This window comes from Polistes dominula, unplaced genomic scaffold (genome assembly GCF_049000335.1).
Source record: "Polistes dominula isolate Pdom_NZ unplaced genomic scaffold, Pdom_raw_medaka contig_73, whole genome shotgun sequence".
NCBI classification, from domain to species: Eukaryota; Metazoa; Arthropoda; class Insecta; order Hymenoptera; family Vespidae; genus Polistes; species Polistes dominula.
The window spans coordinates 4500356-4516937 of NW_028300951.1; the positions used below are offsets into that span (position 1 = coordinate 4500356).

The 16582-nt window shown below is 27.6% G+C and overlaps 1 protein-coding gene across 1 annotated transcript in view; it reads left to right on the top strand.

Annotated features, from left to right (window-relative positions):
• Positions 1 to 1609: 1609 nt before the first annotated feature.
• LOC107063992 (uncharacterized) overlaps positions 1610 to 16582 on the top strand; it is a 253553-nt gene continuing 238580 nt past the window's right edge. The window contains exons 1-2 of the mRNA XM_089172328.1: positions 1610 to 2806; positions 6585 to 6813. The gene's annotated coding sequence lies outside the window, so the exon portion shown is untranslated. The remainder of the gene's footprint in view (positions 2807 to 6584; positions 6814 to 16582) is intronic.

Sequence of the window (16582 nt, forward strand, 5' to 3'; positions counted from 1 at the left end):
GAAGCACCTACAAACCTCGTTTCGTACTTCTTACTGATTTATATTACCCATCGATTCCCTTTCCCTTTCGTTAATGCTTTTAAAATTTAATATTTTATATACTTCTTTTTATTTTCCTCATTTGTTTAAAAAAGTAGAGATACGAGTATTGAATTTTCAGATTTATTTTGTTTTAAATGAATGTAAATATTATTATTTAATATGAATGTTCAAAACGATTTATGTTGAATTTTGATATCAAATTTTGATTGAGATTCTAGGCATTATTTTTCCTTATATACATACACACACACAGATACAAAAGTAGGATCTATGGAATCCTACATCTCTTACTTACAATTTAACATACAAGTTTAGTTTCACATTTCTTGCCGATTTATAATTGCTATACGAGTTAATCATTTCCCATTTTGTTTAATATTCGAATATTTTATTACTAAATAAAATATGGAGATTATATACATATCAATGATAAAGAGTATGAATTTATTTTTATTGATAGAAATATTTTTTAAATTATATTTAAGATTGAGATAACGCGTGATATTATATTAGTTTATCGGTTTAATTCTCAAGGGTGTTTTTAATTCTCTCGATGTACAATGATAATTTATGATTTACAGAAATTCGAATAAATGGTCGAGATTCGATCAAAAATGGTCGATAAAATTTTGTCCATCGTAACATTCAAATTAGTTATCAAAAATTGTCAATGATCCAACGTTTACATAATCGTGGAAAGAAAATTCTTTTTGACATTTTTATTCAAATAAATAAATAAATAAATAAATGAATTAATGAATAAATAAATAAATGAATAAATACTTACATAGAATTACGAGGAATGATCCCGAGAAAGGATAGGTAATGTTAGTAGAAATACGAGTGAGTTTAGAGAATTCCAACAAGTTCAGACATTAGGACAAAAAGGATGATGAAAAGTTAAACGTTACAAGGTTTAGAGTTACTTTTGCATCACTAACACATAAACACATACATACACACACCCACATACACGTATATATAAATCTAAGGATAGAGTAGGCGTGGCACTTTTCATTGCCTCATTGAATGCTCTTAAAGGAAATATAAAAGAAAGAAAGAAAAAGAGAAAGAGAGAAAAAGGATTGCAAATGTGTGCGTGTGTGAATCAAAGAAATTATCAAGTTAAAGGGGGATAGAAAGGGAAATGATGCAAAGGCCTTTGGCGTGAACGATGAAGAAGATTGAAAAGAGAAAAATTATTGATAGAGAAAGAAAGTCAGACAGATAAAATAAGAAAAAATGAATGGTGCGTAAGGGATGGATAGAAGAAACATTCTATACGGAGAAAAAGAATTAGAGAAAATGAAAGAGAGAGAGAGAGAGATAGATTGATAGAAAAGTAAGCAATGATAGAAAGAGAAAGATATATGTACATGTTAGAAAGAGAACAAAAATAAAAAGAGTGAGTGAGAGAGAGACGATTTGAAAAAGGAAGGGGTAGTTTCGAGTTAGAGGGTGAGACTAAGAGAATAAGAGCAAGAGAGAGAGATAGAGAGGGCGCAAACGTGGTACTTGTGGAGGGGTTTGGGGAAAGTGAGAGGAAGATAGAGAGCAAGACAGGACGGCGATTTCAGTCACCGCCCGATCCTCGGCGCGCACGGTTTTCGGATGGGCTTTTTGTCGTCTATTTCTCTTCACTTCTTTTTTTCTTACAACGAACTATCATCTAAACAATTATATAAGAAAAGTGCTTCTTTTAATTATATGCGAATCGTGGTTAGAAAAAAAAATTAATTACCATTAAGTGAACTGAAATTTTCCAGAGAACATTTAATATAAGAAAAAAAAAAAAAAGAAATGAATAGAAGAAGATAATAAATTTGGTGAACAAGGATACGTGAACTTGCAATGAACGTTAATAGTGTATTTAAAATAAAGTGAAATTACTTTTTTATTATTGCTGTTGTTTTTATTTTATTTTTTGTTGTCCATTTTAATATGGTACAAGAAGAAAATGTTATCAGTGAGTTTGATAATTAGTTATGTGACACTAACATCGATACGTTCATTTAAATCTATCTTCTAATTGACGTTTATTTAGTATTATTGTTAAAATTAATGACAAGATTTACTAATCTCGTTCTTTTTCGATCTACATATCTTGACCTCGTGACTTGTGCGTCATTCGCGCATAGTACATGGACATGCGTATATATGTAAAAGGATTTTTGTTCTTTTCCTTCGTTCCTGTTGTAACACAGTGTGATACCAGTGTAATCGACAATTTTCAATAAAAATTATTACATAAAAATAAAAATATTTAAACATTCGTGAAAGAATGATAATGTGAGATAATAAAAAATTATATCATAAAATCGAAAACAAATAAATAAATAAAATTAGATCAAAGGATATTGTTTGTGTATTGTCGTAATAATAACGCGAGTGTGTTAATCGTGCTGTATTATTGATAATATTTTGTATGTTATTCGTAAAAAGAAAAAACTATAAATAAAAGATCAACGAAACTGTAAAGGAACCTTCAAGTGTGGTATACGTTTAGTCATTCATTTAAATTTCAAGAAATTTTTACAACGCGAGTGAGACATTAAAGATTTCGAACGAGGTACATTAAAACGTTTATAAATCGTGCAAACATTTTTTCAACAAGAAGATCGATAGTTTTGCGAGTTTTCTTATTGTCGTCAATTTTTTCACCATTCGTAACCATCAAAGATTTAGTTTTCTTTGGATTTATTTAATTTCTTTGACGTTATTTCACAAGAGAATGCAGTCCGCCGAATGTTCGTGACGATTACAGGTAAATATCATCGAATATTTTGCACACGATTCAGTTTTGATCAACCATTTTTTGCTTCCCTTCTATTTTATTTTCATATTTTTTCTTTTTCGTATTTTTTCGTATTGTATTTTTATTTTATTTAGTTAGGATTATTCACGATTCGTAAAATAAACCTTTTTTTCCACTCGACGGATTCGATTGTTTTTTTGTTATATTCGATAACAGAACAAATAATTTGCAACAAATAAAAAAAATAAATTAATAAAAAAAAAGAAGGAAGAAGAAAAAAAAGGAGAAAAAAATGTGTAAAAGCTACAACGAATTTAAAGCAACGAGCTAACCTAAAGTTCTTTATTTCCCAACGGTTTTCAACGGTTTTTATCGCATAAATTTTCTACCTAGACGCAGGAAAAATCAAGCGAACGAGCGTGTCACTGGCACACCTAATTTCATTCTTCTGTGAGATCGAATGAGATAAAATATAGAGAAAAAAAAAGTGAGAAAAAAGGATTCATTTCCTGCAACGAATTGGACTGAAAATCATTTTTTTTCTACGACCCAACATATTCGATTTTATAAATTTGTTTAATTGATAAATTAAAAAGTAATCGAGCGCGTCGCATGTTTACGTATATGCAAATTTGTGCCAAATATTTCGAGATATTTTGTTTATTAATTTTTATATCGATTTATAATATACGAAGGTGGGTTGAAAAATGTTGATTTTCAAGAAAAAGAATTTTTTCCTTTTTTTTGTAACTAGAAATGAGAGTGACCAAAACAAGAATTATTTCTATGTTAGAATTGGAAAATTTGAATCCACCCACCTATAAATTAATTGAAAATAAAAATAAGAACGATTTGAAATATTGGATTCACAATAAATTATTAACTTGGAAGTAGGTGATACTACATTATGAGAATAACATCGATCATTATTTTCGTGTTCGTGTACATACATACATACATATATACATATAAACATACACATACAGACTATTACTTTAGCCTTTGCTAAAGGTATATACTTGTCATTATTTTATTAACGTGTAATCAGCACTCATTATAAATTATATCAAATAGTTGTATATATCTATAAACATATATTTTCATATTCCGTTTAACGAGTAAGCTTTGAGAATCGAGTACCTCTTTCTATATAAAGTGATTATCGTTTAAATAGAGTATCATATTTACAAGCATATAGAAATGAAATTTCTATTCAAAAGCACAGTCGCGTTAATCAAACGATGCAAATGTTATACATAGATATGTATACGTATACATATGTATATATGTATATGCAAAATATGTATGTATTTTTAATGTATGCATTTTCAAATTCTATTTTCAATTATTAATTTCAATTTCGAGAGAATATTTCCGAATGCTTTGGCATCATGGTAGAAAAACAAAACAATTGTAACTACTTTTTCGTTTAATTTAACAATCTATTATTTTGATCAAACAAATAAATTAATATGATGTTTATATCATTTTTTGGCGATTTGTAAATTATTTACGTAATTAGTATAATGATTTACAATAAGATGCTTGGGTAGTGATTTTTCCTTGCATGTAAAATGGTGGAATCTTTTTTCTTGCTTCTTTTTCTAAGCTCAATATACGTGTACAAGTTCATAACATATAAAAACGTAACAAACATTATTTATACATACTTAATATTCTAATATTTAATTTGTATTCACGAAAACTTGATTTTGCTGAAAAGTGAACAAGTAAAATTTTGGCACGAAACAAACAATTATCGCACTTACCATCATCTTGATTAATAAAGTATTTCCATCTTAATGTATAATATGATAGCGATATCCTTTGTTCAAAGCGTTGCAATTACGAATTAACTATTCCATCTACTTCAAATTAATTTTACCAGCTAACCCTTATTTTTTCACAAAAATAGATGCTTTTAGGTTAGTTTTTATAATATTCCATAGTGGATATCGTAAAGTTAGAAAAAAGTGTTACAAACTGTTCTAAATGTGATCGTAAATGTAACACTTTTGTAACTTATTTAAAAGTAACTTTCGTGTTCTTCTGACTTCGTATAATTTTATGTTCTTAAGAATTTTTTTATTACTGTAACTTTTCCTTCTTCGAATATCCTGAATTCAATATCGTTTAAATACGACATATAATAAATTTTTTATCGACAAATTTATACTTAACGAATCTAATGAAAATGTTTTAAAATATGTTCAAAAGATGATTGAATTGTTTGAAGGATAAATAATAAAAAAAATATAAAGAACATACATACGTTTGGTAGATTTGTTGGACTAAATAGTAGTGAGACGTTGTTTCAATTATTTTGTTAATACGTACGAATATACACACACACATATAAATGCATGTACATGTACGGTTGAACGATCCAATAGCAAATTAAATTCCACTTATTAAAATGATCACCATTAATATATTTTGATTTCTATTTATCAATTGTGAAATATGAAGAATGACTATATATATATATATATATATATATATATATATATTTCATTATGACGACGATTACTATAGATAAATTCGTTGAATAATTTCGATTATATTGTATCATGCGATTGAATCATAGCTTTGTGAATTTATGAAGAAAATAATTGAATTTAGATTGTAAATTTTAATTGTTAAAGGTGTCGAGAAGTAATCTACTTTACCCTTGAATTTTTTTAAATTGCTGTATAATTAACCTTCTGAGTATCAAAGTTTCAGGAGTCTTCGCGTGAGTGGTTGTAGAGGTATAGCCAATCAAGTTAAAGTTTGTCATTATTTAGAGTAATGATACAGTATTAGTTTGCTCGCATGTTCACTTCTCTATCACTTGTTTCAAAAATCAGTGCCTTAGGCTATAAATTTAAGTATAATTATTTAAAGTTATAAACAATATCTTCTTTTTCTTTTTACTTGCATATGACATTTATGATACATTGATGAAAGTCGATTAAATATATCGAATCTATCGAATCTATCAATAAAACAATATTCATATAAATACACGTATTGTAAAAGAAACTTTTATTTTTTTATGCTTATAATTTTCATCATTAAATTATTTATTACATTTTCCAGTAATAACGATGAAATCTATTTTTTAAATATTACTTTTAATTTAGTTTAGTTTTTATTTAGTCTATTTAATTAGTTTGCAAGTTTATATCGTGTCGTAATAAAATTTTTTTAATATTATATATTTCTTATGTAAAGTATATATATTATTAGTAAAAGACTTACTTTTTTTTTATATTAGTAATTATAAAAATTTAAAAATATTAATGAATTATATTTTATATCATTGAGATAATTTAAATTTAAAAAAATATGAATAAATATATTTGATATTTTAACTTGACTTCGATGGTTGCCAACTCTTACTTGAGTAGCGTAATGTAAAAGGAATGTAATTAACTTGTGAGTGCTTTGAAAAATATTGTTCGCCGATTCGATTTCAATCAGTGAATTTTTTCTTGGTAATATTTATTTTTATATCATTATTTATTAAGTTATTATAAAATATCGTCTACTTATTTATGTATATAATTCTTGTCAAATCTCGTTATTTATCTTGTTTAAAATGATTGAATTATCGATATGTAAATTGTAATGTTTTTTTTTTATAATCCATTTTCGTAAATGCTTAACCTATTGTTATTAGATTATTTTATTTAATTAAATATCGAATTTACATATGCATGTAAAATATATGTACAATTAGTACATGCGTATGTATACTACGAATAATGTTTCTATGCTAAATCGTTTGAATTTGTTCATACAGCGATAAAACTACGAGTAGTGATGAAAGAAAAAAAGCATCAAAAACAACAGCGACGACGATTCGTGAGAACGTTTTTAAGAAGCATCGAAATTCCACGAAGAGAACGCAGGAAAGAAAAGTTCATTGAAAAAAGCCGAGAGGAATCGATGAGAATCAAGACGAGTCGAGTGAAGGTCTTACGTGGTTGTTATCATTCTTGTGAACACTCGATCTTTATGTATAACACGAGGTATGTATGTATTACTATTCAGTTAACATAAATTGTAAACATCATTGTATTTCTAAACGTATTTAATTGGATAACAATTTTAGAAATATTTGAAATAATATATATACGTATATATGTATAGGATTGACCAATAATTAATTAGAGAATTTTTAATAGTTTATATTTAAATAAATAATACACTATACAGTTTTCTTTATCTAAATAAATGAAATTTATAAATATGTTACAAATATATATTACAAATTTATATTTATAATAGAACTATATTACATATTATGAATTATTAAATATATAATATATAGTTTAGAGAGAGAGGGAGAGGGAGAGAGAGAGAGAGAGAGAGAGAGAGAGAGAGAAACATTTTTTTGTATATTTTATTTTTTTAAATAAGAAACACATCATTATATTCCATATTAAAAATTGCTACAATATTTATTGGACCGACTCAATAGTTAAAATCTCTAAAATTGAGACTAGCATATCAAATTATAGTATAGTTGCCAAAATGAAAGTGAAACAATATTATTATTGCAAATATATATACATACCTAAACACAAAGTAAAGTTTCCACATTTAACTGTTGATGTGAAAAGTTAATGTTTTTATAAAGCTTATGGATTAAGTGTTAATTATATATACATAATAAACAATTATATAGAACACGTATTTCATCATAAATATTGACATCGATATTACCTAACGACAAGCGTAAAATCGAGCATTCAGAAGGTAACCTTTTTCAGTTACCTCCAAGAACACTGTTTGTCTCTTCTTATCCTTCTTTATGTCGTTCAAAGTATGACAAAGATGACGACTGAACACGAACCATCTCATCAACTTTTCTCCTCACTATTCTCTTTCTCTCTCTCTCTCTTCTCTTGTCCTTGCTTAAAGTTTCTTCGATAATCCGATCAAAAACTCGTTGACTATCGGAAAACCTTAGACATTCTGATAATATCATTAAACGTACGTCTCTTAATTGCTTCTTCACCTACTACTCCTTTTCAACCCCTTTTACCTCTTCTCTCCTTGCTCATCTTCCTTAATACTCTTCACATTTATCTTACCAACCAATGAAAATTTTCTTATTTGACAGACAAAACCTCATGTATTATCTTTTCCTTCTTTTTACGAATTTTATCTTAGGGAGAAGATTCTAATGTTATTTATTATGTAATGTTTCTAACGACATTAATTCGATTATTTTTATTTTTTTATTTTAAATTTTTGTGTAATTAATATATTGAATTTTAAAATGGTTATTAAAAACGTTGACATATTACTTTTTGATTCACATATAATATTATTTTCAAATATTTTTATATGATGAAAATTAGAAGAAATTGATAAATTTATATACATTGTAATATAAATTATTATTGAAAGTGCATAAACAATGTTTTTTTAATTAGTAATGTTAAGTTTAATAAAGAAGACAGAAAATTTATTTTTTATATTAAAATTAAAGCATCGAGATAAAGTGTTTATTTTCGTTAAGAATTTACAAAAAAAAAAAAAACATTATAAAACTAAATTTAATCAATTTAGTCTGTGAACGCGGATATTATATTTTGTTTTGTATTTTTTTCTTTTTCTTTCTTTTTTCTTTTTTAAAATCGATAAAAAAGTGAAGTGTTATTGCTCGGTAGATATGAACTTTAATAAAGATTATTCACGAATACTACATACAACTTATTAACTATTATAATTTAATTATACGAAGTACAGTTTGCCAAATTTCGAGGTGATCTTATAAATCAATGACATTTTTTACTTTTTTGAGAATTTGTAAAGCTATCTCTTTGCATATCATATCGTGAAAGTACAAACTTAGTTTATGAATTTACATGCTGAACGAAAACAAAAAGAAATAGAAAAACAAAGTTTATTCGATTTTTAAGAAAAAAAAAAAACCAAAAAATAAACTTTCTATACGGAACGACGCGTTCCTCTCGCAATTCCGTCGAATTTATTCCGTGACGTTGGATTTATAAGCCTTTTTATCTTTCTGTCTCTTTCCATCGTAAAACATGAAGCTGTAATTAAAAAGCTTTTCGTCGTCGTAGTCGAACGAAACGCACACGGCTCGCGAGAAACCAAGAAATTATGCTTTCTCGTTTCAATTTTTGTTTGAGTGTCACTCGAAAAAAGGAGCTACGAGTTTTTCCACCTTTTTCCTACCTGTTTACGCGTGCTCGCGCGCGAGCGTTTGTGTATGTGTGTGTTACTAACTATTATAAATATTAATATATACAGAAGGTAAATCGGAAATATATATATATATATATCTAAACGTTTGCATTTTTTCGTCCAAAAAAACAAATGAAGGAAATAAAATATTTTACATACTGGTGTAAACGTAAAAAATATTTTACGAATGTATCATAATTTTGGATATAGGTAACGTGCAATAATAAAAAAAAAAAAAGAAAAAAGATAATTGATCTAGATCATATAAAAAGAAAAATTTATTTATTTAATTTTTTTTTGGTAATATTTTCACGTTTATGTGGATTTAGTAAAAATTGTCTCGCCCAAATAAAAAAAAAAAAAAAAAAAAAAAAAAAGAGAAAAATAATTTTGCGTTGGAAGATTATTTCTTGATATCTTTCTTTGTATGGGAAAATGTACATGTAAAAATATTTTATTCTCTTGCGTAAACGAAGTTAACCGATAACAATCTAGTAACCGTATATGAAGACGATTTTGCTAGAAAACCGTTCTTTAGGTCACTCTCTTTAGATTTATTGCTACTTACTTTTTCTCTACAAAAATATATTCTTCATGTTTATTTATCAATTCTTTTAACTTTGCATAACTTTTTATATTTATAATTTTCTTACGGCGTCTAAAACTTTTTATTACATTATAGCTATTTCTTTCTTTTCTTGTTTTGCACTTTGTTTTATATGATTAATATGATCAGTATAAATTTCAAAATTGTACAATAAATAATAATTTTCAAATGTTTGTATTCGTACGATTATAATGATATACAATATTTGAAATAAGTTTTGTATTCAATTCAATTTAATTAAACTTTAATTTTAATTGAATTGCATTTAATTGATCATTAGACTTCGATGCTTTCGATGACATATTTATGCTATAAAATAAATAAAGATAATAGTGTTAAAAGTTGTGTAAAGAAATTGAACCACGTTAAATGGTAAGAGAAAAATATAGTATCATATAGCATAGTATAGTATCGTATCGTTTGTAAGAAGAGAAGAAAGTTCAAATGGTTGGTCAGGTTAATGGGGCGTCGCGATTATATCTGTGGATAAACGGCTATAAATTCGATAGGAATTTCCGGATAGAACATCGCGGTTTATTGTATGTACCAGTTTTATGAAGCAATTAATTTATTGTACGTACATATCTACCTATAGACAACGCTTTCTGGTGTTCCTGCGAAAGAGGCTTTTGTGTGCATGTGTGTGTATATTTTTCCCCATAAATTCGAAAGATGCAGATGAACGAATAATTTACTACGAAAATCTGAACAAAAGGTGTAAAATTCGATTTATTTCTTTTTCAAATAAGAGTTCATCGTTGTTCATTTTATTTAAGAATTCAAACGCCATCATATTTAAATATTTGTTTTCTTTAGTATAATGTTCAAAGTATGTGTAATGTAAAATTAGAAAAAAGAAACATTAATTACGTTGCCTTGATCTTTCATACTTTTGAATTAAACCTTAATAAGTTAAAATGAGATGTGAATTATGAGCAACATAACTTAGTTACGAGTAAAACCTCTTTTTCGAATGTATTAGGTTGCGAAGAGCCTTGAGAAGTAACATTTTTTATCTTGTTCGTCTTCCTTCGTTGTATAGTATATACATATATACATACATGGATACATGCATGCATACATATATAGGTATGCGATATACTTAAGAGTGCTCTGACCTTATAGCAGAGATACACCAATGTAGATTTTAAAATGACGGCGTAAAAGAGGTTGAAAAAGCAGAGGAAAATTTCACCTATGTGTATATACATGCGCATTTTTATGTATATATGTATTTATGTACATGATTGGGCTGGAGAAATAAATCCTTGCTCGATGTCGTTCTTTTCCATCGCTCTACTGAGATGGTGCATGTGTGTATAGGGTGATTTTAATATTCGTAGATGATTTTTTGTCCTAAATATTTAAGTCTTTAAATTAATTCTATTTTAATTTTTCTAATGGTAGAATTATAAGATGTTTTATAGCTATATTTATTCATATGAAACAAGATAATATAGATTTTAGAACTCATGTCTTCTTAGAATGGCGAGAGATGTAGAAACGATACTAGAAAAACATCAAATTTTGTTTATACATAATTACTATGTAAATGATATGCATATATATGCGAGTGTGTGTACTGCTGATGAGCGAAATACATATATGTACATACGTGTATATATGTTACCACTAATGTTTAGAAATCAATTATTCTGTAGATTAATTAGGGTGATCCATTAAAGTGTCAAAAATTGTTTAATTTATCAAATCACTTAAGTAATTTGCAAATAATGTATATAATGTTCATATTGCCTACTAGACATTCGTTAAAGTGAAAATAAGATCTTTGCTGGAACACAGCAACGTTTCTGTACGTTTAAATAAACATAATGTTATTTATTTATTTTTCTATATCTAAAAAATCAAGTTAATATAATCAAGCAATCAAAAAATAAACTTTAAGATTATATTACAAATTAAGTAAAAATGAATTTGCAAAACATATGATAAAATTATGCTTACTTATTAGTTCAATCTAAAGATTGGTGATACTTTAAATTACATAGTAATTGGTTTTTATGACAAATACACCTATTTGTGGTACATTTAGATTTGCAGTCACATTTTCTGAAATCTTACCCAGTATCAAGGGACTGTTTTATTATTGTTTGACGTAAAGATATTTCTACAGCAGGAATATCCTCTTTAAAGATACCTTAACGATACGGAAGCAGTTAATATGTACATTAATAAGGTAAAATGCAAAATGCGGAAAACTTTTGATTCCGTATGTTAACGGAGCAAATTAGTTAATCTGCAAATTGAATATGCTTTCGAGCTTTAGCAGTAACAAATATATTTATTAGCATCGTATGTAAGATGAAATACATTCAAGACGATTAATTATTGAAATTTTATTAGAGCATTGTTAAAAAAAAGGGATATAAAACATTGTATCTAATGTAAATCAGAAGATAAATGAGGTAGAAAAATGTGCAATACGTAAAACAGGAATACATTTAAATATGTCTGGTTAAAAGCCGAGAAGAATTACGATTGAGGAGGAAAAGGGAAGGAGAGAGTTAAATTAATCGAAAGAGCGGTTTTTTGGTCGTTCAATGTTCAATGTTTTTTTTGTATACATATATCACTTTCTAGGCCGGTATTTGCATTCGTCTCTATTGTCGTTTTTATTTTATTAATTATTTTGTCGTCGAACTTGTAAACACATTTACTTTCGAGGTCACTGGAATGGATGTCTGCCCAGTATATTGTGTAGTTGTTTTCATATTCACAATCAGTCTTCTTCGATGCACAGCCAGATGTAAGAACGATATTAGAAAAGTATTAAATTCATCTTGCGTATGTGAACGTTTGTTGCTATACAAATTATATGCATATGTACGTGAGTATGAGTATTGCTGAAGAGTGTATATATGTAATGTGCAAATGTGAACATATTTGAACTATACGATATTATTATCAGGCTGTGAAATACGTTTTTGGATTAAAACAGTTCAAACGGTTAAGGATTTCTACGAGTAAGCTGATTTTCTTTATTCTTTTAATTATTATTTCTCATTTCTCGACCGTGAGCTTAAGTTTACTCGTATGAAAATAGTATTTTTACCTGTTTTAAAATATCATATCATTTAGTAATAAATATCAAAGAAGGTAGTAATAACATATTTGGTTACAAAATTAATTAAATTGTTCTTACTTTTTTAATAAGATAATATTTTCAAACAAAATCTAATTTTATATCTTTATCTTTTATCTATCAAATGAGTATTCAATTATTGAAATAGGATAATAATTGTAATCACAATAAATGTTATTTATATGTATTTTTAAATAGTTTCAATCAAGATTTTTTTGTATTGAAAATAGCCTGCCAATATCGATACATAATTTCTCTTCATCTTATAATACATAAATCTTTTTCCCTACTTTCTTGAATTCGTCGTTTTCGAGATTACGAAAAGTTTCGGAATAGTTTTCAACGCTTTTTATCGTTTTTATTTCTTTCCCTCTTTTTCTATTCATCCTCTAATTTCTTAGTCCATTCCATCTTCCCCACTTACTTCTTTTTTTCTCTCTCTCTTTCTACTTGTTTATTTTTAACACAATTCCAAGTACACTCTTTAAGAGGAATATCTAGACGGATTTGTTACATCTCGCGGTGTTCTGAAGAGAGAATAAAGAGAATATCGCATCGTCGTAAACTCGAAGAGAAAGAAGAAACTTTAGTCGAGATTTATATATACATACATAGATACTTAGTTATATATTTGAGAAAAATTGAAAAAGTTTTGCTACTAAGTTCGTCGGATTTGAGGGAGAAAAAAGTTTGATTCGCGAACGGTCTCCCGTTCTTTAATTGAATTTATGTCTTTGTTTCTATACATACACAGATAGCACAAACATTTATTATCTCTGTTTTTCCATGATTGAATGAAAATAAATTAAAAAGTAGTAAGAATAAAATGATCTCAATCAATTAATATTAAATATTCTATCTTTTTAATAAATTATTTTCTTTCACTTATCAATAATTATAACAATGGGATATATACGAAGAAAAAGCAAAATTAAGATATATAAGAATATATGTGTTTCGTGTGAAAGAAAAAGAAAAGTAATATCACGATAAGAAAATACGGAATGTGCTGACTAGGGAATTAGGGACAACTTGAGCAGCATGGCAACAAGTGAAATATATCAGGTATGTGCGTGATGAAATATCAGGAAGGTACACATGAAATAGAGATTATATGACGACAAATTTGCAAAGGAAGTTTAGGTTAACTAATATCGTAGAGTGGGACCTATGTTAACCCTATCAAAAATGTATTTAGCTTATATAAACGTCGTCATTCCAAAAATCGGTGTTCCCTGTGTTGTATCCTGTGACAATCTCTGCTGCTACGACTACTAACATAAGAAATTTAACCCATTAAAGATAAAATTAACTTCAACGATTATTCAATAACAGAACGCGAATAGCAGAGCGATAACGATTTTTCTCACCGCTATTGTAAGTATCGTAATTCAGTAAAATAAGTCGAGTATCAGAACCCCAATAAATAATTACTTGCTACACTTAACAATGCTAACCTTGAACTCCTCCTCAGTCCATGTATTAATGCTTGAAAAAAATGAAGCAAAAAGCCTGAGCTTTTTATATTAAGTTGATTTATTACCCTTGACTCTTCCAACATTCTATTTCTTTTCATTAATAAATTTATTAGTATCGAAATTGAATTTGGTTTAACACCTTTTATTTGCATTTCTTTTTATCGTGATTTAATCCTTGTAGAACCTGTCTGATCCTAGTTAAACTCGGTGAATGCAGAGTGGCAAAATAAGCTTAACAAAATTTCTTAAATACCTTGTTTCTAGAGACTATAACAAATCGAAAGTAAAATAATTCCTAGATAAATATAATTCATAATAAAAATATGCATATGAATAGATAGATTTTGTGAATGCATCGATACACACATATAATACACATATACACACACGTGTATTAATATATTTACACAAAACGGACGTATGCGTATATCCTGTCTAAAGAGAATAGTTTCCCTCTCGCGTTCTGGCCGATAACATGTCGCTTGTGGAACAGTTAGAATTATGGTACCGTTAAATTTAATGCGACTATGTATAAGAGAGCGAGAGAGACGTACTCAGAGAGTAAGAGAGATAGAGACTATTCTGTTGTGCGTGCAGCTTAATCGTATATACTCACGTGTCTACGTGACTTAAATACTCTCACACGTTTAGCTTTATGTATCATCAGTGATGATCTCCGAAATGTGATCGTTAAGATTTATGCGATTAAATTTATTCATTTACTGATTTACTGTTTTGATTTAGTTCCAAATCAATACGATCGAACCACGATCGTGGTATATAAGTAATTATGATTAATTAATAATTAATCTCGTATGCGTTCTATTATCATAGGTATTATCATGATTACATTAGGTATTATTTTTCATTTGTAAAATATCGAAATATAATTAACCCCACAGATATTTGATTATAATCGATTTAAATTTTATTTTCGCTATCGTTCACATTTGTGTATTATTTTTTATATGTTTTTTTTTTTCTTAATTTTTCCTCATAGAATATGCCACGGCAAAAGTTATAATTAACGCTTAATTTTTTAATGAGATATAATTAAATCTCGTCCAGACGGATTTATCGTTTGGTTTTTAAAGTTGTTTGGAAACTGTTTACGATCATTTTATTGTTTTTTTGCAATTTTTTTCGGAACACAATCAACTATCGTAATAACGAGGATCTACGCGATTATTATACGTTCGTCCTTGGAGGCTTCATATTTGAAATTTGTATAAAAAATGGTGATGCGTTTTGGTTAAAATGAAAAAAAGAAGAAAATAACAACGTATAAAGAAAAGATAAGGGAAAAAAGAAAGAGTAAGTTTTATAACTTCGTTTCATATTTTGTTTTTGTATTTTGTATTTTTTATTTTTGAAAAGGATTCTTTCTTTCTCAACCAAAAGTAAAAAGTATCATTATGGTAAATGAAAAAAATGGCGCGAGACAGTTCCAACGAGATGCGGTAGGTTTTTATAAAACTATGGGGTAAAGGAAGAAAGGATAAAAGAAGATGGAAAAGAGAGAGAGACATACTAATGGCCGGATAAGTAAGGGTTGGAGAATATGAAAATTTTGTATATATGTATAGCACAGTCTATAGGCGCTATGTCACACGTCAAAGAAAAGAAAGATAAAAGATAAAAAGTCTAGAAGGGTCCTCTCATTCTCTCCTCTCATTCTCTTCACCACCACGGCTTTACAAATAAAAATGAAATTTTTACTTTTATTTCGACATTGAATTTTTTTCGTAGCATTGTTCGCACGAGAAATTAAAATTTGAGGGGGATGACGTTTCTTTTCTTTAAAGACTCGACGATCATTATGAATTTTTGTATTTAATTATGAAAACAGTCATTTTTTTTTATTTAATATTGAAAATCATAATATGTGTATATGAATTATTGGTGTAATAGTCATGATTAAAGGATAGGTCCAAAGTTTCTACTATTTGTGGGTTTGGTTTTTTACAAATAAACAAATTTTTTTGTAGTTTAATAATTTTTTTAATACATAAATAATTGTTATCTTTTTTCGGCGAAGTTTACTGTTTTTACTTTACTATTATTTCTTTTTTAAGGTTCAAAACTTTTCAACTTACCTTTCTACATATTTTTTATATGTTCGTTAAAAATCATTAGAAATGAGAATCTCATATTAGAATATTCGTAATAAGCATAAACATGGTTACGTGATAAAATTACATGAGCATTTATGTAAGATAAGAAATGAACTTTAAGTTGGACTCACGTAGAACGTTATTGTCCTCATACAGAAGATCGTTAGATCGTGTTAGATCGAAAGCTCCGGTTAGGAGGTAGGACGTGTAGTTGGTAGTACTATAGTTATATAGTCATTGTAGTCGTGTTTCCCTGGAGACTGGACGACGATAGGA